Here is a 25,786-nt window from a genome sequence, read left to right as displayed (position 1 = left end):
GTACGGGGACCGCCAGCCGCTACATTCCGGACTCAGCAGGGACTCTTTGCTCCTTCCCCATCTCCTTCCTCAGACATCCCCCCACCCCCAACCCCACCCCGGACACTGCTCCCAAGTGCCCAAGCCCCCTTCTACCCCATCCCTTTACCCCCCAACTTCACCTCAAAGATCCCAAGTCTGGGATGGGGAAAGAAAGAGGGTGGAGGTGAAGGTGCGCGACGGCCCGGATACCTCCTGTAGCGTGGGAGTTTGCTTTAGAGTGTTTGGGATTTTCTTCCTTTGCCCTAGACAACTCTTTCCCTTTGCGGGCCCCCATTCTCTCCCATTTCCCCCACCTCTCGGCTTTCCTCCTCTTCAATTCTGGTGAGATCCAGAAGGAAAATTAGTGTTGCTCTGAGTCACTCAGAGAGCTAATGCTGTGGCCCACAGCTGGGATGAGGGGCTGGGGCTGGGGGCTGGTGAGGATGGGGTTCCTAGTTCTTAAGGTCGGGGAACGACTGGTGAAGGACCTGGGGAAGGTTCCTCGTCGGAGACACCTGATTTGCCGGGGGCAAGGCAGTGGGGGAGGGGACAGAAAGAGGGGATGCTTGTCCAGCCGTTCCAGGGGGTAGAGGATGGGGAGGCGGCCAGGGACCCCAAGTGAGATCCTTGGAGCGAGGACAAGGCCCTGGTGTAAGGAAGGGAACGGGTGAGGAGCGCTTAGCTCAGGGTCAGAGAGAGCGTGGCCATCCAGACAGCCTTGCCGTCGCGGCTTGAGGTTAGGGGAAGTTCGGGGTCTGAGAGGAGGGCGCGATGCTCGAGGTGGGAGTCTGCCCTCGGAGTCCCTGGACGGAGTTGCGCAGCGCCTAAGGCAACAGGTAGCCCCGAGGGGTGGAGGCCCGAGCTAGGCTTTGTCCTGCGGGTTAGATGGCTCTCCCAAGGGACCGCGTGGGTGGGGGTGAGCGGGGGAGGAGAGTTTTCTCACACTTGAAGCCCCTTTGAGTTGTTTTGGTGTGTTGAGTGGAGGGGAGTGAATCCGAGTGGAGGAACGAGGATGGAGAGCCTAGGGTGCGCCCCACCTCTGATTGTGTAAGCGCCTTTATCTTCTGGGGTTGACCCCCTGCCCTTCGCATTTTGTCTTTTGGGATGATGAAAAACTGACAGAAACTCGATGCCAAAGTGGATTGTTCACATTGAGTGGCAGGGAAAGTGCAAACAAAGAGGTGCATCTCCCAGAACCAGTGATTTTGGAGATTCCCCCCCGTAGACGTGTATGCGTTGGGGAAGGGGGCGGTAAAAGGGTGGTGGGTGTGGAGGGCACCAGGACAGGCATCTCGTGGGGAAAGTTTTCGAGCGAGGTGGTGGGAGGAGAGGGTCGGGGCAGAGTTGCGATGAACTGGAGACTGAGCAGCCCCGGCTCGCCTCGGAGGTTCCCGAGCCGGGCGGGAGATGCGGGGAGAGGGAGGGGGCGGGGAGGGGAGGGGAGGGAGAGAGGAAGAAGGGGTGAGAGGGAGAAACCTGCCGCCGCTCGCCGCCTCTTTGTCTGCTCCGGGACTTGGAACAAAAGGGGGAACTCTGATGAACTCTCTCTCCTCCCCTCTCCCCCGGACGCCCGGGTATCTCCCTCTCGCAACTTTGCCGCCGCGACTTTCTCCGCTGTCAGGCCACACAAAAGTGTCCGAGCGCCTCGCAGACTGCAGCAAGGGGTACGTCTCTTAAAAGTGCGACGAAGTGGAGAAGAAGGTGAGTGGGGATTGTTGTCTTGTTTACCTCTCTCCCCCTTAACTCGGCCCGCTCCCCGCCCTTCGGAGGACGGAGGAGTAGTCCGGTGGCGAAGTTTGGCTGGTAAGTTGTACCTCCTTTCTCCTCCGTTCCCTTCTCTTTTGTTCTTTAACGAACTTGCCCAGATTGTTTTATTTGTTGATTTTTAATAGGCAGAAGCCAGGCAGGCGTTTCTCTCAAGTGCCTCTTTATGTGAGGAGCCGGGGGGATGGGGGAGAAGGGTATCTCAGGGGGCATTGCCTCGCTTCCTCCCAGCTGCGCGCGTAGCGCAGGAAAACGTGCTGAAATGGATGGGGACAAGTCCAGTCTCACCCCACCCCAGCCCTGACTTTGGCCATGCAGAGAAAGAGATATGGAGGTGGGGGTCGTTCCTCACCGTTTTATAACTTAACTGTCTGCGGAGCGCTCTGCAGATCCAAAGCACAATACCAAAGGCTGCAACAATAGAATGCAGAAGAGGTTTAGGTTGTAAAGGATTGGACTCCTGTGTTTGTGGTCGAGGGAGTTAGAGCAAACAGGTAAGAGTTCTGAAAGTTTTCTTTGAGGCTGGGGTAGGCTGGAGGAAGCCACAGGTTCCTGACTGTCAGAGATGCAGGGATGGAGGGATGGGGCCTGGACCACTAGTTAGAGTCGGCCATCCCGTCCGCCCCTTTCAGTTTCCCGACCCACCCAGAATTTCCCGACCCACCCAGAATAACCTAAGCTGTCCCTGCGATCCATCATCGCCTCTCTCACTTTACCCCCTCCCCCCATTTCAATGTGTTTGAATAGAATGGGGAACGTGAGCCCCAGAAGCTCCTCAGACCCAGCAGTCCGCCCCGCCTTTTGTGTTTTAACCTTTTGTTTCTATCTGCCACGCCCGCCCAAAAGAGGGATGGCTGTTGCTGCTTCTGCGGGCTGGAGAGGCAGCGCAATTCCCTCCGTGTTTATAGGCAAAGGGAGACTCCCTAACTTTGTCTCCCAAGTAGCTTCACTTCTCAGTGTTTCTAGGTTGGTTCTTGCTCACATGAGGCAACCACTCCACAACTAGTAAACATCTCCACTTTATATGAAATTTCTTTCAGCGCTTTTCCACTTTACCATAAAAGTTGTTTATCTGTCCTGTCACTTGGTTCGTAGAAAGACATTTAGGGACAGAAGTTGGAGGGTTGTTGAAAGTGGGCAAATGTAGGATGTTGTAGCTGTTAGGATGTGTTTAAATGTTAGGAATGTGTGGGACAGCCTTCTTGAGTTCGACAATGCAGATTTAGGTCATTATTTTCAGGTATGTTTTTATGGGATCAGTCCAGATACCAAGGTAATTTATCACGGTCTCTACTTTCTTCTTCTATCCCTACCCAAGAGCTAGAGGTTTTCCTCACACCCTTGGACTTGCCCGTCTTTTCAATTTGACAAGACCAATGAAACGTCAAACTGAATGTCCTGATAATAAATGGAGGAATCATCCAAACAGTCTATTTTAACTTCTTAAAGTTATGATTTTGTACAGTAGTATCCATTATTGAAAACTTGCAGCTAGAAATGATTCAAGTGCCAGAACTATGTAGTTTTTAATTTTCACATTAAAGACTGAAATATATTAATGCTATGGTTACTTTTTTTTTTTTTAGAAACTATGTAGAATGACTTGGAAGCTAACATTAATTAATTTCAATTGTATAGGTATAATTATTATTATCAGCATCTAGAAAGCGTCATGAGGTGCATTGACCTTCTCCATACTGCATTGTTCTTACTGGATCTTTCTATCAGTGAACATTATGGAAGTACCAGTGCAACATCAAGTCATTTCTGGATGAAAAGTTATCGAACTTCTTCGTTTGGAGTTACTTAAAAGTTAAAATGTCGGGATTTTTGATGATGCCTTCTCTATGTGGATTACTACAACTTGATCACTGGGAATTCTCCGCCTTAAAGAAGGTATGTTTCTTTTTAAATACTCTATAAGCGCTTCATTTTTGGGCTGGTGCTTATGCCATTAGAGAATTGTCTAGTTATTTTGAGCTGTTGCCTGATCAGTGATTTATGACTTCGGATTTCCTTGTTTTGAACTGGTTTTTTGTAGGTTCATTTTCATTTGGAATGATGATTTGGGTACTTCTGATGAAGTTTTATTAAGTTTATGGTATGTTCTTCAGCATCAGCACATATAATGAATTTGGATTATATAGTCACTAAGGAAAGTTGTGGAACAACGATGGGTCCGCTTGGCAAATGTCCTATTTTATTTATGATTGATTTTGTTTTTAAGTATCGCAGTGATTGTTTCTATATTGGCAGAACTTTAGTGGTTTGCATTGTTTTTTTTCTCTTTTGACATTTTATTTTGGTAAACAAAATCGAAAAGTGGCCAGAAATAAGTCAATTCCTAATAACTGGGAATCAATATAAAGTACAAGTTCTAGCAGAATGAAAACTTGGCTATATAATAACAACAGAGGCTGTAAATTTACTTAATCTTTATGGTATACATCAAGTTTTTATAGTGGTCATTAAGAGACTTATATTCCTTCTTTTAAGTCTTACAGTTCAGTTTTGTTCATCTCTGTGAGAAAGCAGTTAAAAGTTCACATAAATACTGTTGGTAATATAAAAGTATTTTGATACCGTATTTACTTTCCTTTTCAGGCAGTTGTTTGCCATGAAAAGTGAGAGTTTTCTTTGTTTAAAATAGGTTGCTTTTAAATGACTTAAGTTGTAGGATTTGATCCTCAAAATGATTCAAATTCAAGGTGGTTTTAAATCCTACAGATGCAGGATATCGTTGATATATTACCGTAATTGAGAACTGTTAAGGTCTGGTCAAAGAAGATAATTAGAAATTGGAAATGTTTTTATCCTGCTATAAGCAAATTATTGTGATTTGCTTCTTTTTAGTTGTATAAACTTGGACGGACTACTTACCCTTCCTGGACTTTAGTTTATCATCTATAAAGTGAAGTTTTGGTTAAAGAAACTTTAAGAAATCTTTTAGCTTTAAGAGTTTGTGATTTGTGGATTGTTCCTATAATTAAGGTGCATCCTTTCTTGTGAAGTTTATTTTTAAATTGTTGAACAATAGAGTTACTGACATGGAAAACTTCATGTGTATTAATAACAATGATTTTGTATGAATGCTTAATTCAGGGCATATTCGTTCAGGAAATATGCTTTAAATTTTCTGTAAAGTATACTTTCGGCAAAGTGCGCTGTTTGGAAATGTCAGATTTCCTCAAATGTTTTCGACGAAAGTTTATCTGTTGGAATATTTTCTGGGGGGTAGAGCGTGTAGTATTATTTGCCCACAAGTGTTTTACCTACAAACGTCTGAAGTGAATATGTTCGAATTTGTTCTAATGGCCACCCAAAGTTGGGCTCAGAGGTTTAGAAACAGACTTTGGAATGAAACAGAATGAGTTTGAATCCCAGCCCAGGGAAGGACTCACAGTGATACCTTGGCCAGTTTACTTGATTTTCTTGAGTCTCAGTTTCCCCAATTGTAAGTAGGGATCATAACACTTATCCCATGGGATTGATGTGGGAAATATATATTTAAAAAGCATATATGTAAGAAAAAACATAACAGAGAGCCAGGCATCTCTAAACATAATAAAAAGTACTATTATTACCGTTCACAATGAATTAGTGACATTTTGATACTTCCAACTTTTCTTTGTTGACTGCCTTACAAGTTTGAAGCCACTTTAACCAGAAGTATTCACTGAAATATTCAAAGTCAATTTGGATAGAAGTTTTCACATATTTAAATACATTTTTCTCTGAAAATACGTTCTGTTCAATTCTTTTATCCAGTTAAGTGTGGATTAATTCACTTCAACAAACATTTATTAAGTCTTGCTATGTGTAAGCATGTTGCCGAAGGTCATGGCTTCATCTTGGAATATGTGGCCCTTCCATTTCCTTACAGAAATTTCTATCAATTGAGATAATAGCAAGTTTCTAGAACTGATTTACTCAAATTCTCTGTTTTCAATGCTATCAATGATGAGTAGACTTAGAATATAGTTTTAAAAATTTTGTTCATTCACTTTGCAGCTATAATATAAAGTGATGGTTCACTGGTTTCTTGATGAGGAAATCAAGAGCTATAGCACATTTTCTGATATTAGTTTTTATGGAATGATCTTTATTTAAATAAAATCTCACAGTATAAACAACACTTAGAAGAATAGCATATCCTTGTGATATGAAAGTCTTGCATTTTCATATTCTAGATCTGTAATTTAGCAAGATACATTGCCTTCTCTGAATGATTGTTTAATTGGAGGAAGATTATATTCATTTACCCTTAGGAAGTTTCTGATGGGAATGTTAAGGTATTACTTCTTCTCATTTGTAATTTACCAGCAGATAGTTGCCTAGAGATGATAATGTTAAGAAGAAAAATATGGAATAAATATTAAAGTGGGAAAAGATTTTTTTTCAGATATATCCAAAACTTTCTATTTGTGGACATTTTTTTAATTAGCAGATTATATATCATTAATATAGCAACTACTAGTATAATACTTTGTAATTACAGAGTTTAAAATGATGAATTCTTTTAAATTTTTCTATATGATGTTAATTCTTAAATTATAACCAAATATACTTAATAACTTTACTATAAGTATCAAATTATAGTCTTGCTTTTTTAAAACTGTTCATTGATGTGGATTAGCTTGAATTACTGAAACTAGAACAATTACCAAGGTATTCAAAATAAACTTACATGGGAAGAAAATCTAAATATTCAGTTGTACCTTCTAAAAATGATGAATATAATAGATACTAAATGTCTTATAAGTAAATAAAAAGCATTTATTTAACTTTGAACTTTATAATAAATCTAGGAGGTGATCACTGAGTATTTTATTGTATTTTGAGTATGATGTCTACTTATTTATTTGCTATGAGTTTCTTTAGGTACATTATGTGCTCCCAAATTTACTTTGATCTCTTCTTTATGCCCTCAAATTTGCTGATTTTTAAATGCCAGCCATTTCTAAGTACTTTGATGGTATTTCTGCCCATTATTGAAGATAACATGTTTAGAAATCATGAATTTATGAGGCCTACTTTGTTCATTCATTTTTTCCTCTTTCGTGCTTTTAAGTAATATTTATTTAGTGCCTTCTGTGTGCTAGGCATTGTTGTAAACACTGAGGATACAAAAGAAATAAAAACCCCTGCACTCTTGGAACTTTTACTAGTGACAGTAAAACATATGTTAAAAGGTGACAACTATTACTGAGAAAAATAAACTAGGAAAAGGGGAGAGGGAGTAGGAGCAAAGGGGGTTGCAATTTTCAGTGAGATGGCCAGGGATACTCTCATGGAGAAGGTGACATTTGAGGAATGATATGATGGAAGTGAAGGAGCCAGCTACACGATATTGGGTGGGAGAGCATTCAGGCAGAGGCATGGCAAGTGCTGGGTATTTTAACAGAAAGCAAGGACAGCACAGTGGCTGGAGTGGAGTGAGCAAAGGGGACAGTGGTAGGAGATGAGGAAATAGGAATATGGTGAGCGGATCACATGGATCCTTAAAGGCCATTGTGAGGACTTTGGATTTTTCACTGAGGGAGGTGAGATACCATTGAAGAATGAATTTTAAACAATGCTTGACCTGATATAACTAATACTGTGACAGGATGACTGTGGGGTGGGTTGAGACCAGATCAAAGGTCTGCAAGGGCAGAAACGAGGAGACCATTTAGGAAACTATTTCAGGTATCAAGTGAGAGGTGATGGCTTGGACAAGGGTATAAATAGCATGGCGGTAGTGAGAAGGGGTTGAATTCTGAAGATATTTTGGCTGGAGGATTTTCTGGTGGAATGGATAGGAAGTATGAGAGAAAGAGAGGAGTCAGGTATGATTCTGAGATTTTTGACCTGAGCCTCTAAACAGATCAAATGTCTATTAACTGAGATGAAGGTGTGGGCTTGGGGTAGGGGAGATGGGGAACTCAGTTTGGACACATTAAGATTAAGATACTTTTTAAGCATCTAGGCAGTTTGATACACAAGTCTGGTTTTCAGGGACGAAATCTAGAGAGAGAAATTTGTGAGTTGGAACAAATTGTGTTGTTTAAAACCATGAGACTTGATGAAATCCCCAAGGGAGTGAGTTTAGAAAGAAAAGACGTTTAGATACTAAGCCTTGGGGCCCTCCATATTTAGAAGTGGGTAAGATGAGAAGGGGCTGCCAGTGAGGTGGAAGCCCAGTGAAAAAAGTGTGTCCAGGAGGAAGGCAAGATTGTGTTAAGAGCTGAGAGATGGAGCAAGATGACAAGTGAGAATAGACATTTGGGTTTAGGCATTTGGGAGGTCAGTACTCATTGGCAGTCTTGGCTAGAGCAATTTTGGTAAATGGTGAGAGAACACATATTTTTTGTAATTTATGTGGTCCATTACATACCTTTAAAAGATCTTATCTATTCTAACTAAAATTTGTCAGTGCTTTATAATTGATAAAATGCTTTCACATATGTTGTCTTAGTTAAGTCTCATAGTAGCCTAGGAGAGATGGGGTGATAATACCTATGTTTATCTTACAGAAGAAGACATTGACATTCAGAAGTTAAGTGATTTGCCCAAAGTCACCCAAATATAAGATAGAGCTATCTTTGAGCTTCCAACTCTTTGCCATTCACAATAGGGGAGATAGTAGTAATAAAAAAATTCCAGTATAATGTGATAGAGGTGTTAATAGCAGTATGTACAAAGTATAGAATTAAATCAGGGGAGGGAATGATTATCTTTTGGTGTCAGGAAAGACTTTCCTGACTTGGGATTTTAAAAGTGCATAGTATTTTAACATGGAGTCAAAGGGAAGAACATTCTAGGCTTTGAAAATATGATGTGTGAAAACATGGAGGGATGAAACATGGGATAATAACTGGAATGTACGTGAGATGCTTAAACCATTTGGTTCATGCTGAACGTGAAGGAGAGTGGATGAGAGATAGGCTGGAGTGATAGCAAGTTCTAGTTCAAGCTTGGATTGAAATATGGTTTTAGGGCCGGCCCCGTGGCTTAGTGGTTAAGTGCGCGCACTCCTCTGCTGGCCGCCCGGGTTTGGATCCCGGGCGCACACCGACGCACCGCTTCTCTGGCCATGCTGAGGCCGTGTCCCACATACAGCAACTGGAAGGATGTGCAGCTATGACATACAACTATCTACTGGGGCTTTGGGGGGAAAATAAATAAATAAATTTAAAAAATTAAAAAAATATATGGTTTTAATAAAACTACTAGGTGCCATCTTAAACGTACCTCATGTCACATAAAATAGTTATACACAACCCAGTTAGAAGTGCCTCAACATATATACATCACAACAAATGCATTGGCTTAGTCAGTTTGGGCTGCTATAACCAAATGCCATAGACTAGGTGGCTTATAACCAACAGAAATGTGTTTCTGACAGTTCTGGAGGCTGAGCAGTCCAAGATCAAGGTGCCGGCAGATTTGGTGTCTGGTGAGGGCTGCCTTCCTGGTTCATAGATGGCTGTCTTCTTGCTGTGTCCACACATGGTGGAGAGGGCAAGGGAGCTCTCAGGGAGTTATTTTATAAGGGCACCAGTCCCATTCATGAGGGCTCCACTCTCATGACCTAATCACTGCCCAAAGGCCCCACCCCCAAATACTGTCATATTGGGGATTAAGTTTCAACATATGAATTTGGGTGGGGATACAAACCTTTAGTCTATATAGCATGCATATTTTCAAAACTTCCTTCAAAATTAAATGTATGTGTGAATCATATACCACTTAAAGGGCTCTGGTGACTCTATTTCTAGTCTGACATCAATCAGGATGCTTTTGGCTTCAACTAAGAAAATACTTAACCAAAAGTGGCATACTTAACCAAAAGTGGCTTAAAAAGTAAGGATTTTTATTTTATTTTACTTTTTGGTTTTCACATTAAAGAAATTTGGAGTAGGACTATTCCGGGGCTGGTTAATTTAGCCGCTCAGCAGTGTCATGGTTCCTGGTTAGCTGACTTTCTGCTTCTGGTCCTGAGATAGCTGCTGCAGCTTCAAGCATCATGCCCCCATTTGGGAACCTGAGATAGGAAGGGTTGAATTCTTGTCATTCATATATATATATTTTTTATATTTTAAGTGTACCCTATTCAATGATTTTTTTTTTTAGGTAAATGTACAGCATTGTGTAACCATCACCATTTTTAGAACTTCTTATCACTCCTAAAATAGCCCATGTGCCCATTTGCAGTCAATTTCTCTTCCCTCCCATTGGTCTCAGGCAACCATTAATGTACTTTCTTTCTGTCTCTATAGATTTGCCTTTTCTAGACATTTCACACATAAATGGAATTATACCATTGATGATCTTTTTGTCTGGCTTCTTTCACTTACCATAAAGTTTTTGAGGTTCGTCCATGTTGTAGCATGTATCAGTAGCTTGTTCCTTTTTATTGCTGAGTGTTGTTCCGTTATATGGATGTACTGAATTTTGTTCTTCTATTCACCAAATAATGGACATGTGGGTTGCTTCCATTTCTTAGCTTTCATGAATCATGCTCCTACGAACATTTATGCATACGTTTTTGCGTGGGCATATGTTTTCATTTCCCTTGGGTAGGTATGTAGGAGTCAAATTGCTGCATTGTATGGTAAATTTCTATTAAACTTTTTAAGAAATTGCCAAACTGCTTTCCAAAGTGATGATACCATTTTATAGGTTTGAGGGTTCCACCAGCAACGTATGAAGGTTCAGTCTCTCCACATCCTGCCCTTTTATATCTTTTTAAGAGTGAGGAAAACTTTGAATGAAGTCCACAAGACGACTTCCCAGTGTAGCTATAGAAGCCCATGACAAAAACCAGTCACTAACAAGGGGAATGTGATTACCCTGAGAGGCTTAGACTGATCAACAATGGCCTGGGCCTGGGAAGGGGCCCATAATGGCCACTGGTGCCCAGTGTCAGAACAAAATTGAAGGAGGATGGCTCTTGAACAGGTGGCCAACAGAGTCAGTCATATGTCTGCATGTCAGGTTAAGGACGTATGATTGATTTAAACATAACCAAGTAGAGCCAAGCGCTATGTTTATATAACAATTATGATTTAAAAGGCAGCCACAGACTCGAACAGAAATAATCCATTCTATTGGAACTCAGGTTATTCTCTGCTTATCACATTAAGAATTTACGAAAATTAACCTGTCCAAACTAATAGCAAAACAAGTAGAGCCTTGGTGAGTGACTCTGTGGGCAGTTGCTAAGCCCCAGCATTCCTTTCCTGTGAAGCACCATGTAACTTTTTTGGCATTCCAGTAACAGTTTTTTATAATCTTGGTTAAGTGTAAGTTAACAGCCCCCAAATCCTTGGCTTAGGATATAGAAAGATATTTAGACTATGTTAAGTGTTGGACACTTGGCAGCAACTTGAAAAAATTATTTGAGCTTGGACGAGGAAAGAAAAAAAGCAAGACTGTATTTTCATAGTCCTACCTTATTCTTTTATTAACTCTTAAAAAAATATATATATATATATATTTATATATATACATATATATAAATATATATATATATATTTTTTTTATGTGTGTGTGTGTGAAGAAGATTAGCCCTGAGCTAACATCTGTTGCCAATCCTCCTCTTTTTGCTGAGGAAGACTGGCCCTGGGCTAACATCCGTGCGCATCTTCCTGTACTTTATACGGGATGCCACCACAGCACAGCTTGATAAGCCGTGTGCAGGTCTGTGCCCAGGATCCAAACCTGTGAACCTCAGGCCGCCGAAGTGGAGCATGCAAATTTAACCACTATGCTGCCAGGCCAGCACCTTAAAATATATATATTTCTTTTCCTGAGGAAGATTCCCCCTGAGCGTTATAACATCCGTTGCCAATCTCCCTCTTTTTACTTGAGGAAGATTTGCCCTGAGCTAACATCTGTGCCAGTCTTCCTCTATTTTGTATGTGGGTCGGTGCCACAGCATGGCCTCCCACCAGTGGTGTAGGTCCGCAGCTGGAAACCAAACCTGGGCTACCGCAGTGGAGCACATGGAACTTAACCGCTAGGCCACAGGTCTGGCCCTGTAAAGTATTTTTTTATTGTGAGGCGTAACATACGTAAGGATAGGTAAGCCCACTGTATGTGTAGGTTATTGATGCTACTCTATGTTGCAAAATCCAGAACATGTGGGTCATCATGTTTATTTCAGTGGAATGATGGAGTTTCAAGTGATTCATGCTTAAAAGTTCCTGAAATGCTGAAGCAAAAATTTTGTAATTAGAATGTAGCAATAAATAATTCTGATAATTTAGGCATAGTTACAGATAATTGAGGGGTGGGAGTTATGTTTGAAATTGATTTCTATGACACTCCTGCTCTTGAAATTATTTTCTGTTTTCTTTCTTCAAATCTTAGAGTAGGTACCAGTATAAACTATGATACTTAGAATTTTGTAATTATAGTTTTAATACAAGTGTTTTGAATTATGCAGTGACTTTAAAAAAAACCAAACAACTCTAGTAGATCTCTCATAATGGGTAATTTCATTTTACAGATGAAGAAAGCCAAGAAGAGATTAAGTTTCTTAATTACTGGTCTTACTTGGTATGAAGTATACATTTTAAAATTTATAGTTCAGCGTTCTATTTCTCTGAGAAGTAATAACTATGACAGACATTTGTGCAGCTATATCTTATACATCCTCTTATTTGTTTTTCACTTGAATCCTACGTAGTAGGCATTAGTAACATTCTCATTTTACAGGTGAAGAAATTGGGGTTCAGAGAAGAGTCTAGTCCAAGTAATCAAACCAGTAAATGGAACAGCACAAATCTAGTTAATTAGGGACCAGCCAATGTAAATGAGGACAAGAGACACTATCCCGTTGAGAGGTCCCACTCAACTTGATAATTTTTCTAGTATCACATTGATGTGATTTACTCTTATTCTGCAAGTACTGTGAATGTATTGTGAGACCTAAACATTTAATCAGGCTTAAAAAGAGGACGATCTGCTCTGCTGGTGTGGTTTAGATTCCTGAGAGGTTGTGTTGCAAGCAGCAATTGAGAAGCTGGAATGATGGTGAAACTAGTCAGTGTTCAAGAGTTTTACCTGTCCAATTTTAATGGGATGTGTCATTATTTGTAATGAACTTCCCAAAGATGACACATAATGATATTCATAGGATCCCCATTCTGTAGCAGAAGAAAAATGGTTTTCGGATCATCTTTTCATCTCATTTCTTCAAGTCGGATGTCCAAGAAGGAGCTTTGGGCAGGCTTATAATTCCTAAAAACTCTGAATATAAGACCTCCCTGTGGCTTCACCTTGCTTTGTCCCTAAGCTTAGGTCTCTGTCTCTCTCTCTATATATAATGACAAGGGATCTATATATATGACAAGGGACTCTATGCAGTGACATGCTCTAGTCCTATTCTGGGCTGTCTGCTTTGGCGAGCAGCTGCTCTGGACTGTGTTGAGACTCTAGGGACCCTTCTTTTCCTTTTCTGTGGGGCCTAGGCCTGGTCCATGCCTTCCTTCACCTGTCCCAGGATTGGGTCTTACTAGCCTTCTGGATATTATCACTCTGATAGGGGGATAAGACGTCTTCTCGAAAAGCTTAGAGCAGAACTGGGCCAAGCTGTACATGCTTCACTTCCTTTTCTCTGGGTCTGGGTATACCCCATTTGAATCTGGCCTTCGATGGTTTGTGTGTCTTTAACTGGGAGACTTCCTGAGTCCCTGCTTTTCAGTACTGGCCTGGGAGGAAGAAGAGAACTTAATCCTCTCTCAATATGCTACACCAGAAGCTCTCTTGCCTACACGTTTTGTGGCCCTCATTTTGTGCCCCTGAGGCTCATTTTGGCCTGTTCCTACATCTTCACAGCTCCTGTTTGGGTTGAAGGGTGAACCCTAGATATTACAGTGAGTGAGCTAGGCTGTTAGAATGCACAACTGAGACCCTTTCACATTCTTTCATTGGGATGCAAGTAAGACGTGGAAGAAATTTGTCTAAAAACTCAGAACACCCAAAGGTGAGCAGTTAGCGGCTCTCTGTCCTTCTGCGGTGACCCCGTGTTTCTGCTCCTCATTCTATTTTGCCTCCACCACAAATTGACATTCTGGAGAGCTGTCTTTTCCCTTCTGCTCCCTTCCTCTGGAAAAATATCATACTGCACTAGCACACCCAGGATGCTAGTTCCTAATGGTGGATCAGTGTGGAATGGAGAGCCCGTTAGGGGTTGGCACAATTATTTATGTGACAACCCTGCTGAAACACTTCCTACTGTGTTTGGCCTCAGTGATTAGAATAAAGAGGTGGTAATGTAACAAAAAATTACTAGCGTATGTTTTCAACTTCTTTTATTTTTTGCAGATTAGTATAGTTCAAAGAATAAATAAAATTCACTGTTGTCATTCTGTCTTTGGGATCAGTAAACCTTGGTTCTGTCGTAATAATCGTCAGCGTTTGTCTCAGCATGGGAATTTGGGTGAAAGTTCGTGGAATGTTTTTCTTCAAAAATTTCTGTTGAATTCTGCCTGACTCTGAAGCCAAATTCAAAATTTTCACTTGACTGTGATGATTAAACTACTAGACCTAAATATATTGTGTAGGTTTCTAGCCAAGTGGCTGTAAGAATATATTTGAGATGCAAGCAAACAAGAGCAAGAAGCATCATGTTATCATTATCCTAACTCCAAGTCCTTGCTCTGGCTTGGCCTCCCGCGTTCCCAGGGCTTCTGTGTGCTGAGGCTTCCAAAGCCAAGGATGGGTTGGCTAGCTCTGGCTTGTTAGTCAGATCACGTTTGGAACATAGAGGTCGATCCTGGCACCCAGAAAGGGGGCTCAGACCGTGAGCATCTTGTGGTCCCCATCTTATTTTCTGACTCTTGGCTCTGCTTCAGTTTAAGTCGTTATTTACCTACTGATTTAACTTAGTTAGGCACCTTCCACGACTTGGTGTGCAGATTCAAGTAGTTGATCTCTGCATATCCTGGCGTTTTGTATTCCTCCATTCTTTTGTCACCGGCCTTGACTCTGCCTGGTCCTATCCTGCTACTGCTTCTTGCCCTTGATTCTCACCTTCTTTATACCTCAGTCCTTAGAGCTGCCAATCTCAGTGGGTCCTGGCTAACCCCAGGGGTCTCAGGTTCTGCCTCTTGTTCTTATGGAATAATCTTGGATCTTAACATGTTGCTAAAAAAAAAAAAGTCATCCAACATATTTCCATAATCAGAACTCTCCATTTGCCATCACTTCTGCCCTTCTCCAGGGCATGGCATTGATTCAGATGCTGAAAATGACATCCCTGAAGCATGGTGAAATACAGAGCCTCTCAGTCGTCTAAAAAGGATTAAGCCGTGCTGAGTACCATTTCTATGTCGAATGTATCTTACTGTTCTGATTCTTTGAAAACTGGTGACGGATGAATAATATATGTGGTGACTCTTTATTAACCAGACTATTTGATGAATCCACATAAGGAATTGTCACAAACTAGCTAAAACAGGTTAGCCTTGCTGGGAGACCTTCTGGAGTGATGAAAAATAGTAGGGCATTTTATTTGGAGTTGCTTAAACCCAGAATGAGCAATATTTAATTCTAAGCCTAAATTATAAGTAGCTGTTGATTGAAACTCTTTTGCTAGTAAAGTTGAATGCTTCAGAGAGGGTAACTGGATGCGTGGGTCCAGTGGAAGAAGGGAGAATTTTCATGGTATGTTCTTGTGTATCTTTTGAGTTTTGAAGGATGTGACTGTCTTTTATGAGGATGAAAGGAAAGAAGGAAGGAAGAGAGGGAGGAAAGAAACTATTAATTATAGGGAATAGTAGATCAATTAAATAATATTTCTAAGTCGTATGCTCATATAAAGCATTTTGCAAAGCTCTTGGGACATAAAAGAATATAGTAAAAGGCACTCCTCAGAAATTCCTATAGGCTAGTCTTCAGGGATATGATTCTAAACCCGTCAGCAACCCCATAAAGTAGGCATTGTTTCCACATTTTGCAAGTGAGGAAATGGAAACTGTTAATAGTAGAGCTGGGGGTTGGACTCAGGTGTGTCTGACTCCGGTCACTGTGCTATGCTGTCTATCTTAGTCAGCTTGGGCTGCTATGACAAAATACTGCAGACTGTGTGACGTAAGCAACAAGCATTTATTTCCCACAGTTCTGGAGGCTGGAAGTCCAATATCAAAGTGTGGGCAGATTTGGTGTAAGGTAAGGGCCCTCTTCCTGGGTTGCAGATAGCTGCCTTCTTGCTGTATCCTCACTTGGCAGAGAGAGAGCTCTGGTCTCTTCATTTCCTTATAAGGGCACCAATCCCATCATGGGGGCTCTACCTTCATGACCTCATTCAAACCCAGTTACCTCCCAAAGGCCCTACGTCCAAACACCATCACATTGGAGATTAGGGCTTCAACATGTGAATTTTGGGGGAGACACATTCAGTCCATTGCACTGCCTCTCCAACAAAGATATAGCATAAGGGGTCTGTAAACATTCTCTAGTATCAGCACACTGATCGGGACTAGACTTGAGCCAAACTGTCGTGTAGGGGAAATTTGACTGCTACTGTCTATAGTTCCCACCCTCTCAATCCCCCTTTCTCCCTATGCTGTGTTCTCTCCTTCCCTTTGTCCTCTTTCCTTTTCTTGGTCATCCAGAGCAATTGAGTCTCTCAAGATGTTATTCCATCCATCCATCCATCTACCCATCCATCCACCATGCATCCACTGCACATCCACTCATTCAAATATCCTTTAGTACCTATTACATGTCAGGACTGGACTAGATGCTGGGGATGCATAGTTAAGCAAAACTGGGCATGATTCCTGCCATCATGTAGCTTAAGAGGAAAAGAGGTGTCTGTGTGTAAATATACTTGGGGAACTCTATAGTCTGTGCATATTTTCCTTTTGGAGGCTCACCAGGCCCCCTTAGCACCCTGAGATATCTGGTGGTTAGAGTTTAACTTTTTGTTTTTAACTCTTGAATATGGAATCACAGTCCCCTCTGTTTTTTGTTTTTTTTTTCCCATTTGTTTTTGTTTTTTAAAACTCATGGAACATTCATTAACAAAACTCCGCAGAACTAATCTCTTGACAAATAGCTATTTCTGAAATAATGACTCTGAAGTTTTCTTTCATGAAGACTCAGTAACTTCATAATTTGATGTATAATCCACTACAAAATAATATTTGAATTTAAATGGTGGGCTTTAGTCCAAAGAAGAAATGTGAGGAATTTTAGACACTGTGACGTGTCCCGTAATGTAATAATTTGGGGCAGCAGAAACTTTTCTGTGTCTCTCAGGTCATATAAGGTAGTTGCTCACTACAGCTGTGAAAAGACTGGCCCCGAGACAAATAACAACAACAACCATAAAAACAAGAACAGCAACAAAAAAACTGTACAAGATCATAATGGGATGGAACAGAAACCTGGAGGAGTGCAGTAAAATAAAGATGATGTAAGCAGGAGACCATGAAAAACAGCCAGAATGATAAATACTGTAGTGCTGAGAGTGGCCCGTCATAAGCTCACAAAATCATTGGAGAACATCTGAGAGAAGACAAGCAGAGCCTTGTCCAGTCCCAGGAGAACCATCCCAGCTTAGGCAACATGGGCCACATTCCCTGAACTCAGGCAGAAAGGTTTTTGATACCACATAGTTCAGCACCTCCTTACGCTGCTTTGCTTGGTTTTCAGTCATTTCAGTTTGATCCATGGTCTCCCTGCCTCCCCATAGAGGCTGGGTGACTGTGGGCTGGATAATGGCCCCCCAAAGAGATTGGGTCCTAATATCTGGAAATTGTTACCATATGAGGAAAATGGTCTTTGCAGATGTGATTAAGTTAAGGATCTTGACATGGGGAGATTATCCTGGGTTGTCTGTGTGGACTCCAAATCCAATTATAAGTGTCCTTATAAGAGAGAGGAAGAAGGAGATTGTCCCCACAGAGCAGAGCAGAAGGTGATGTGAAGATGTGGCAGAAATTGGAGTGATGTGGGCACATGCCAAGGAATGCCAGCAGCCACTGCAAGGTAGAAGAGACAAGGAGCAGATTCTCCCCAAGAGCATCCAAAGGGAACATGGCCCTGTCAACACCTTGATTTTCGACATCAGCCCCCAGAATCAGGAGAGAATAAATTGCTGTTGTTTAGGCCATGGAGTTTGTGAAAATTTGTTACAGCAGCCTTAGGACACTAACACAGGTTGTAACTCTCTGAGGGCCGGGCAATGTCCTCTCTGTACTTGGCTTCTTCTCAGTATGCCAGACTTCTACACACAGGCACTCAAATACTCAAGTACTTGAACTGACTTCTTCACTGGTTCAGCAATTCAGAGCCTGAAGACTTGCATTTAAAATTTTATTGGAAGAGAAGTGAGACCGGCAAGATCTGGGTATTCATTTGCAAAAAAAGAAATTAATGCCCCTGAGGCTTAGTCTCTTACAAGTTTATTGCATCTTGAAGCTTGGATTTACACTGCCTTTTAATGTAGCAATTTCCTTTGCTATGCTGGAATATTAATAATACCACCAAGAAGACTTCGTCTAGCAGAACAAGAAAGGCAAGTCATGCCAGGCAATGGTTTGATGTCTTAATTAGATAACTACTTTGGTGCTTGCTTTCTCGTCTTTTGCACTGACTGTATCTAAATGACAGTGTTCTGGGATTTCTGGATCAAACACAAAATGTCTTCTGCTCAAGTCTTCCATGAAACGTAATTTTGAAACTATGAGCTTGGTTTTTACTCAAGCAGAACCCTTAGTGTATTTACTGGAACTTCAGCTGAATGGGAACTGCAGTATCATGTTCTCTGGGAAATATAAACAGTTTGTTTTTACATATAGAGAAGCTGCAGAAAAGAATCTGAAATCTTGGCCCAGTAGACTGGCCTGGTGGTGAACATTATTCTTTCCAATATTATGGCATTTCTTATGGGCATTTTGTTTTTCTCCCGTAGGGAGCCAAGGTCTCTTCTAGACCATTCCTCTAGGATCACACTTACATGTAAAGCTAAGTAGGAGTCAAAATAAATTGCTAGAACATTTTACCAAATATTATTAAACTAATGGCAAAGGAAAGGGAAATTATACACCATGCAGCATTGTGGTTACTCTGTTGATGATTTTGCTTTTGTTGTTTATATGGAGCATAGTGGTTTCTTTCCAGATTTACTGTGAGATTTTTTTTAAGCATTCTTGATACCACATAGAAATGTGAATACACTATGGGACTTTGCAAGACTTAGCAGATATTTACAGTAGTATGGCTAAAGTGAAATCACAGATATTCTCCATTTTAGCTATGCAGGTGGGTGGGGTGAGGATTAGATTTGGAAGAGACCATTTTCCCCGTTGAATTGAACTTGTATTTGCATGATTACATTTTCTTCTGGTTAAGGTTGTTGTCATTAGACAGTTTTAGCTTGAAGTCAACCCACCTTACATGTCCAATTAATGAAATCCTTGGATTTTTTTTGGCACCATCCCCTTTTCTCTCTGCATATTTTAAATATGCTCCAAATGTGGAGTTTTTACTGCTAATAGCTATAGCCTCATTACCAAAGTATAAAGTGGTATGATTGGGACTTTGTCCAACAGGTTCCTTATGAAATTCTCTAGAGACAGGCCCATGTTCCACACATTGTATTATTTTGCTTGGGACATAGCAGTTGGTCAATAAATAATTATTTGACTGAATGAATTAATGATTGAATAATGGTTAAAATCCACAAGTTTTAGTGTCAGCAAAGCCTTAACTAGCAATTTAGGTGTCCTGGCTCACATATCAACCTTGTAACTCATCTTGTGGTGAAGACGAGCACAGAAGAGTGTTCTTAACAGTTTATCCAGTGCTATCCAAGAGAAATATAATGTGAGCCACAAATGTGAGCCATGTATGTAATTTAAAATGTTTTAGTAGCCACATTAAAAAAGGAACAAGAAACAAATGAAATTACTTTTAGTAATATATTTTAACTTAATATATTGAAAATATAATTTCAACATGTAACCCAAATAAAAATTATTGAGATATTTTACATTCTTTAGTCTTTGAAATCCTATGTGTATTTTGTACTTAAAGGACATCTCAATTTGGCCTCGCCTTATTTCAAGAGCTTAACAGCCACATATTGCTAGTGGCTACCATATTGGATAGCGCGTGTTTATACCATCTGGAGGCTCCTATTTTGAGTAATTATTCTTGCTAACTAGATGTAAAATTCGGATTTTATAAGCTATTGAGTGGGATACATGTATAGTCCTGTCAATGAACTGGTATAAAAATTGCATCAGCTGTGCAACTGAAACAAAATTTACAAAATAAAAAAAAAAGTCATCATTCAGAGATTGTGTAAAATATGTAATGCCCTTTAAATTTGAGGGTCCATGGCCAAGCGTCTGTTGCTCTGAGATTCAGGTTTTCACCTGTGTTAGTGTGGGGCAAGTTACTTATCTTAAGCCTCAGCTGCTGCTTCTGTAAAATGGGGATACTGTTTGCCTCAAGGTATAGAAATAGCGTTTGCAGAGGGTTTAATGCTGAAGCACCGAGTACTCATCGTTAGCTGGAGTTAGTACTCATTTAGTATTTTCTTTTGCACATGAAACTCTGGAAAAAAAAAAGTGGGTGATTTCTCTGCTATATATGCCAAAGTCAACTCCCTGTGGTAGCAAGAACTTGATGTGATTATTTGATGAAAATAAGATAATTGACATTTTGTTTAAATCAGTTCAACATGGGCTGTGACAGGTAGCTCCTGTACAGGGCCTGTGGAGGATGCCAAGAAAATACAAGACTGTATTTCCTGTAGGTAGGAAAACTTGGGGGACCCGTAGTTAACTTTCTTGAGCTGTTGAACTGAATTTGGAGACTCCATTAATGCGTTTCCATGAAACATATACCAATATCAAGCCAAAATTTATTAGCTAGCCGGGAAAGGTGATCATGGTAGAGAATTCATTATAGATACATCCTGACTTTTCATTCTACATAAGGCTTATTTCTCCCTCTGCTCTTTTCTGATTTTATAAATTTTGGGAAGATGAAATTTAGGATAAGAAAATGTTTTTAGCCATTGTTTGTTTACCTTGCTTTGGGTAAGGGTGAAACAAATAAAAAGAAATCACTGGAGATACTAGCTAAAATTTCTCCTAGTATCTTACCAAAGCTCATCTAAGCTTGGTCAAATACTTGTTTTCTTGTTTTTAAGTGATATAAATATGTTTGGAGTATAGGACCTTCTCTGGTGCTTCCTAAGAATTTTTGCATAACTTAAGTGCCTTTATTTACGTGTAGTCATTGATTCTAATTCTAAGTATGATGATCTTCATTGTAAAGGGTGGGTGACCACGAGAGGTCTGTTCTTGGGAATCTGCAGTCAGTTTGCTGCTGTTGTCACTAATAATTAAGCAGTCTTCGATCTTCCTTCAATTGTGGAAAAACACTCATCAAGGGGAGAATTTATAATTTCACCAATACTTGACAAACCCTGACAGACTTAGGGAGAATATTGTGATTATTGAGGCTGGTGTTGATTAAGATTCTTCTATTTTTAATTTTTTTAAAACCTTTGTCTGGTTGGTATCAAACCTTGGCCCTCACACAGTTGGACTTTGGCAAAGAATTGTTAACTCTGTGGTTGAAAACAGAGCTCTAAAATGTTAGTAAAAGCAACATAACTTTGCTAAATATTGTCTTTTCCAATAAATAAATAAATATGCTTTTTTTTTTGCTTTTCATATTTACGTAACTTGAAAAAAATGTGCACAAAAATACACAGAACTGGCCCTGGTATTTTTTCTGTTGTGCAACATGGATAACTGTTTAGTTGAAATAGACAGCCATTTAAATGGAGAAAATAGAGCCACTCTTAGTGTTTCTTTTAAAATGTTGCTGTTAAAATATTTCAGTACTAATGATGGTGAGTCTAGATTACTGTGAATGCAATGGTTTGGTTTTTTTTCTCTGAATCATTGGTTGTAAAAACCTTTTTGAATAGGTGAAAAGTTGGCAAGCCTAACATTTTCTTTGAAGGAAATCAGTCTGAGGGTCCCTTTTGCTGTGAGGTCAAGGGCATTTGATTTCTTTTCTGATCTTTTCTTTGACATAACCCACCTTAATGGAAATGTTGGAAACTCTTTTCTAAGAAGGATTTTGTACTTCACTTCATCTCGTGTAGAATGCTCACAGAAAAGGAAACCATCTCTGTAGAAGTCCTGGAACAAATTGTATCCCTGTGGTATTGAAGGGGTGGTTGAGATAGGTGCATATTTTCCCTCCTGTGGAAATAAGATAATCACTCTGCAGTTTTCCTATGAGTCAGGAAGTAGTTACAAAACTGTAGATATCATATCCAGCTTCAGAAAAATGAAGTAGTTTATGTGGGGGAGAGGGGAAGAAGAAGAAAAGAGCTGGTGACTTGAAAATAGAAATATTTGTTTTTCTGTGGTTACATACAAATCTGGTTTCTCCTTTATTTTGTTTGTAAAGAAACCTAATAGGTGTGAACCGCTTCGTTTTTTTTTTTTTTTTGGTGAGGAAAGCTAGCCCTGAGCTAACATCTGATGCCAATCCTCTTCTTTTGCTGAGGAAGACTGGCCCTTGGCTAACATCCGTGCCCATCTTCCTCTACTTTATATGGGACGCCACCACAGCATGGCCTGACAAGCGGTGCGTTGGTCTGCGCCCAGGATCCGAACCTACGAATGCCGTGCCGCTGAAGCGGAGTGCACGCACTTAACCGCTGTGCCACCAGGTCGGCCCCGTGAACCACTTCTTTTTATGGTGATTGTGTTTTTTAAACCTCTGTTATGACAGTGTTGAGAATAGAGTAATTTCCCTCCTTGGACCTGAGCTCTGTTAATCATCTGGGAAGAAACCTCTTATCGTCCAAAGAGCCAAGAGGCAGGTCTAGCTGATATTTTCAAACCTAGGAAATATTTATTACATGAAATATTACTCAACTGATGGGTTAGCAGGAAATCCTGGGATAAGATAATTTCCTTCATGATAATGAGAAACTATATCTCAATTGCTTTTCTAGAAGGCGTTTTGTTTTCATTTTGTGTTTACTGACCCTGGATTCAGTTTTTATATGAAAATGATGATGATGTTGAATACCAATGTTACTTTTTTAGCTTAGGGATAATTGGTTTATTTCATAAGTTAACAGAGTTCCTTTCCCAACAATAACTGAGTATAGAGCCCTGGATATCAGTCTTTATTGAGCTAATAAAGTTTTATATACTTGCTCTTACAAGCTTGGTGCGAAAGCCCTGACGGTAGGGTGGATAAGTTTATTTAACACAGATTTCAAATATCTTTCTTCGAAATGAGGCAAGGGCCCATTTACTTATTGGTTATGATCTGTGGAAGCACTTCAGTTGATGTTTTTAACATTGCTTGACATGCTCAGAGATGGTTCATTTTGGAAGATGTCCTTGGATTGTGAGAGAGGTGAGAATGGTTCTTACCACCAAAGTTGAGTGATTTGCCCAAGGAATAAGTAACAGGGCTTGAGATGAAGCTTTGCCTTACTATGCAGACAGTGCTCCTTCCTTGTCTTTATGACTCGGGTGGTCATCCAGGGGAAAGTGGAATCAGTTTTAAGGAATATTTACAATTAGTAGAATTGAAATTTTCCTGAAAGGCTTGGTTCCTCCACAATTTATCATGGAAGAATTGGTTGGGTACCCACATTTTTGAGCATCAGAGACTTGCAGTAAGATGGCTTACAAATGTTGAATACTCTATAAATATTATGTGTATTCTGATATGCTAAGGTTTTTGTGCATTCCACTGCATGCAGTAAAAAGCAAAGCACTCAAACTCCATTAATTATTAGGGTTTCTTGCAGGCATACAAGAGCCACTAAAAGGCACGGTATTGCCTTCAGGAAGATCCTGACTTCTTGAAGACAGCTCTTAGCACTGTAATACTGTTGTCATCTGTTTGAGACGATCTGTGTTCTTGAAATAGAAATTCTGTTGCAGGAGCACTGGACTAATTTTGATTACTATTTGGTCATACATAATTTAATTTTGTATTTAATTTAAAAAACCACATTGCTAAAAAAAAAAAAATAAGTTTGAGAACTAAAAAAAAAAAAACAACAACAAAAAACCACATTGCTAAAGTTAAGTCTATGCAAGTATCTAGAATAACATGGTGATGTTACTCCCACCCCTCCCTTTCAAGGAAGGACAATATGGGTAGGGGCTCTTGGCTAGTGTTTGAAAGTGATTGAGTGTACATTAACAGCTTCTAACACTGAGAGCTTTTATCCCCTAGACAATTTGGATTCTTCTGGGTTATACTGGATGGTCTCTAGGAATGTCTGATATCCTCTAATTCTGCAGATGGTGGCTATTGAATATTAAAAACATATGCCTGCAAACATTTTAAAATGCTGCGATGTAGACTCCTCCTTTGTCGTTGCATCCTGAGTATGTGGACCCGCAAGTGTCCTCTGTTAATTACAGGGCTTGACATATCTAGGAGTAACCAAGGAAGATGCACTTGGTTGTGAATCACTTCCTCCCAGGCTGAAATGCCAGGCTTCTGTTTTATAGCCCTAAAGATTAAGTCCAGCAGAGGAGTCGCTGTTCTCAGCACCAGTATTTTTTGCCTCCGTCAATTTGCTGATACAGCATTTGTATAATAAAAATGGACCTCTGCACCTCTTTAAAGTGCTTTAAATTTAGACACCTTTATGTTTTATCAAAAGGTTAATCCTGACAAATTATTGTAAATTATTTCTGGAAGGTCTGCTACAGGTGCAGTTGAATTAATTCTGTACTATGCATAGCCAGATGTATATTTTAGGAAAGATTTACTGCATTTTCTGTGGTTAAAGTAGAACTAGAAAACTAGTGATGCTGACAGTGGGACCAGGATCTTTGCCCTACTGTGCAGATAAATGATGTTCATGAAAGGTTAAATTAGAGCTTTAATGTTCCTCATTGCAATGCTCTATTTTCTAGTGTCATCCTTTTTTTTTTCCCTGTCTTTGTGACTATTCTTCCCTTTTCATTTTCTCTTTTTAGTGGGAAGGTAAAACCCCTATTCATTCATCTTCTGGAAAGAAGTATTCTTTGTGTTTTCATGACAGGCACTTCTCTTACCCATTGTTTCTAGAAGCAGGAGGACTTTTTCATTTCTTTGGTTCCTGGGTCATACAGATACAGAGAGGATGAAACAATAGTGGGCCTTGAGAGAGGGGTATAAATTAGCATTTCAAGCAAACAAACAAAGTATTGAGCACACACCTGCAGGAGATGGCTTGATAAATGGAACAGATAAATTAAGTAGGTGCAGACCCTACTTTAGAGGAGCTTACACTCCAAGACTCACACATGTGACAGGATGTAACAGCATCTCATGAATAAGTGCACTGATGTTTCTGAACTTTCCATAATGAATGGTGTATTAATTTGCTAGGGAGGGCTGCCATAACAAAGTACCACACACTAGGTGGCTTAAACAACAGAAATTTATTTTCTGGTACTTCTGGAGGCTGGAAGTCCGAGATCAGTAGGGTTGGCATCTTCTGAGGGCTGTAAGGGAAGGATCTGTTCTAGGCCTCTTTTGTTGGCTTGTAGATGGAAGTCTTCTCCCTATGTCTCTTCATGTCGTTTTCTCTCTGTGGGTGACTGTGTCCAAATTTCCTCTCCTTCTATCAGCAGTCATATTGGATTAAGTCCCATCCTAATGACCCTTTTAACTTAATTACCTCTTTAAAGACCCTATCTGCAAACACAGTGACATTCTGAGGTACTGGGAGTTAGGACTTCAACATATGAATTTTGGGGGGACACAATAACAAATGGTTGGACTTATCCTTTGATAATATAACACTCATACTTCTTTTACCATTTCAAATATCTAAGAAGTCAGAATTTTAAATGTTTTGAAGTTTCTCTTAGACTGTTCTGTGCTAATGATCTGGAAATTGCTTTCAGAGTTTCTCAACAAATTTTGAAGTTCTATTATAGCCCTCATCAATGGGTCAAATTCGATGACTTCTCATTTCTTATTTTCTGGTATTATT

This window comes from Diceros bicornis, chromosome 14 (genome assembly GCF_020826845.1).
Source record: "Diceros bicornis minor isolate mBicDic1 chromosome 14, mDicBic1.mat.cur, whole genome shotgun sequence".
Classification (NCBI taxonomy): Eukaryota; Metazoa; Chordata; class Mammalia; order Perissodactyla; family Rhinocerotidae; genus Diceros; species Diceros bicornis.
The sequence above is the reverse complement of the archived record's forward strand: the minus strand, read 5'-3'. Positions refer to the sequence as shown.